The sequence below is a fragment of the Poecilia formosa genome, unplaced genomic scaffold (genome assembly GCF_000485575.1).
Source record: "Poecilia formosa unplaced genomic scaffold, Poecilia_formosa-5.1.2 Scaffold343, whole genome shotgun sequence".
Lineage (NCBI taxonomy): Eukaryota > Metazoa > Chordata > Actinopteri > Cyprinodontiformes > Poeciliidae > Poecilia > Poecilia formosa.
The window spans coordinates 158,944-162,148 of NW_006800282.1; the positions used below are offsets into that span (position 1 = coordinate 158,944).

The 3,205-nt window shown below is 42.1% G+C and overlaps 1 long non-coding RNA gene across 1 annotated transcript in view; it reads left to right on the plus strand.

Moving 5' to 3' along the window:
- Positions 1-2,623: 2,623 nt before the first annotated feature.
- The window catches only part of LOC107833200 (uncharacterized), a 2,467-nt gene continuing 1,885 nt past the window's right edge, over positions 2,624-3,205 (plus strand). The window contains exons 1-2 of the long non-coding RNA XR_001658909.1: positions 2,624-2,709; positions 3,151-3,152. This is a non-coding gene — a long non-coding RNA (uncharacterized LOC107833200). The remainder of the gene's footprint in view (positions 2,710-3,150; positions 3,153-3,205) is intronic.

Sequence of the window (3,205 nt, forward strand, 5' to 3'; positions counted from 1 at the left end):
CGGTAAATGACAAAGACAGAGAGAGAGTAAAAAGGTGCGAGTGGTTTTGAGTTGATCACCTGTTCGGTTTATTTTACCTTTGTTGTGGGTCTTTACAGCTGCTGTAATTTCTGAACGTTCAATAAACGACAAACTTGGACTAATTACCTCGTTAGTCTGTGAGTATACCACTCACAACAAACATCAAACACAGTAAATATGTTTCATTAAGTATTCAACAAACAAATGGCTTCTACCGCGATAATTATGTGAAATTAAATTAATTGTCTAATTTAAAAAAGAAAGTTTTATTGCTCTCTAACATCTTGCTTTGAGCTCAGAGTCTGAGAGGCCTTTCCTCTATCAAACAATTTTTTTGCTTCTTATTTAGTGGAAATATTGATGTTGATGAGATTTTCTCCAAAATGATAACCTTTTTCAATCTTTATAGCTCCACTGTTGAAAATGAGGCTCTAACATTCACAAATGACATTGAAATAAAATCCAGTCCAACATCTGGTTTGAGGTGATTCCTCTGGAACCTGTTGGAGGAAAAATATCCCAACTTCAGAAGATGAGCTTTTAACTTAACAGAGCTCTGTGGTTCCTCCTATCAGTATGAGAGTCAGGGTGAGGAGGCGCCATGTTAGGAAGATGAACTGGAAGCTGCAGGATCTTCAGAACAAACAGGTTATGATGCTAGGCTACTGATTATCCCTCTGTCTGGACACAGGATCAATAGAACCAGTTTAAAAGCTAAAATTAATGGTTATATGCCAGACATGGAAAACTGGGATGCACTCCATGCCATGATGTTCAGAATTTAGGTCTCATGGCATCTCAAGGTGTCAACATTGCAGCCAGTGGGCTGAGAGAAATACAGCTTTATTTTGTAGCAATTCAAGAGCTACACAGCTTTTATCGCTTTGCAAAAAAAATCATTAGCACAGAAACTCCAAAGCACACAAAGAAGCAGTTTTATATAAATAAAACACAGTCAACAACAAATGGTAATGGCGAACCAACCGGACATTGTGGTGGATAAAGAACAGAGGAAAGCCGTTGTGGTGGATGTAGCAATACCAAGTGACCACAACATCAGGAAAAAGGAGCATGAGAAACTGGAGAAATACCAGGGCCTCAGAGAGGAACTGGAGAAGGCCTGGAAGGTGAAGACCACAGTGGTGCCTGTGGTCATCGGGGCCCTCGGGGCAGTCACCCCCAAACTGGAGCAGTGGCTCAAACAGATCCCAGGAACAACATCAGACATCTCAGTCCAGAAATGTGCAGTTCTAGGCACAGCCAAGATACTGGAGGAACCCTCAAGCTCCCAGACCTCTGGTAGAGGACCCGAGCTCAGAGGATGAAAGAGACCACCCGCGGAAAGTGAGACGGGAATTTTATTTATGTGTGTGTGTGGGTGTGTGTGTGTGTGTGTGTGTAGCCATGGTTAAAAAAAAAACATGCACTTAAGGCCTTTTGATATTTACAAAGTATTTACAAGGTCAGTTGTATGTGCACAAGCAATACTAGTGAGAAACTTTTATTGTTTTTGTAAATTTTTAATCCGAAAGATTATATACATGCGGAGAACAGTTACTGTTGTGAGTAGCGAGAGAAATAATGGAAAAGGCAGAAAGGCGAAGCTTTTCTGGAAGGGACTTGTGTTCTTACGTATTCTGTTTGATCAATTATCTCATTAGTTTAAAGACTGTATTGATTTTCCTATCTATGAAGTAGTTTAGGTTAACGAGGGACAAGTGAACTCAACAGAGAAAAAAAAACAAGGGGACAATGGGATGATGGGAAGAAGGGAGAAGTCAAGGAGGAAGCTAATGGAGACCGCGTGCAGAAGTTCAGGTGGGAGCAAGAACTGGACTGTTTTATGCAATTTTTGCACAAGTAAACCTGCACCCGGTGGGTAGGAAACCTGCAGAAGTGTTTTGTAGTGAAGAACTGCGGCTGATCCAAGGTGGCGAGGGGAAAGCGTCAACATGGCGACGCTGGCTTTAGCATGATTGAGGAGGAATCCTGCAACTAGGGTTGCCACCTGTCCCGTAAAATACAGAACCATCCCGTATTTGGCTGTAGCGTCTTGTATTGAACCGATACAGGACGCGATTTGTTCTGTATTCTACAACAGTGTTTCCCAACCCTGGTCCTCGAAGCACACTGCCCTGCATGTTTTAGAAATTTCCCTGCTTTCATGCACCTCATTCAGCTGATTGCAGTTCAGCAAAGATTTGCTAATTGAAATCACCTGTGCTGAAGCAAGGAAACACCTAAAACATGCAGGGCAGTGTGCCTTGAGGACCAGGGTTGGGAAACACTGTTCTACTAATTTTTATGTGTACTAATGAAGAAGTGGACCCCGAGTACTTTATATAGTAGGCTGCCCCAGTCATTGTTTCACTCACAGTGTTGGTGTTGGGATATTGTGCCCAACTGCTTTCTGAGCAACACACATTAACCGACACGCTGCCGCCGCAGGCCCCTGCCCGCTTAGGACGACGTGCAACAGTGGGCCTCCCTTATTTTCATTTCTGAAAGGTGGCAACCCTACCTGCAACTCATGTGGCGGAGTTCTAAAAGAAATTGGACTCACAATGCAACCTTGACGGAGAGGATGTCGGCTGAGCGAGCAGTTTTATTGTTTAAACGGGGAGAAGAGGATTGTCGTAGCGACATCGCACCCTAGCTTCATCAGGCCTGCAACGAAAACTTTAACCGGTACCGGACAGTGTGTGTGTGAGTGAGGGTATGGGCCCATGTGTGATATTGTGTTTAGAACTGTAAATTATGGAGTTATGTTGTTGACAAAAGTTGATTTCTGGTTATATTAAAACAACAGTTGAACAGAAGGGTTTTTCATAAAAAAAAAAACACAAAGTTAAAGTGTGTAAAACATAAGGGACTGAAAAGGAAAGTGCCTTATCGGCTTTATTTTATCTCGGGAAACATTTATTACTGTACTGGGAAGTAATGACATTGCTTTATATTTAAGTTTTCTATCATTTTGGGGTATTGTGTAGCTTCATGTGGAGCTAAGGATTTATTTTTACAAGTTCTTATTAAAAGAAACTATTCAGTTAGCTGGTTGTCTGGAGCTATTTATGTTACTCAGGAGTCTCAAACTCCAGTCCTCGAGGGCCGCTGTCCTGCAGTTTTTAGATGTGGCACAGGTACAAAATACTGGAAGGAAATGGTTTAATTACCTCCTCCTTGT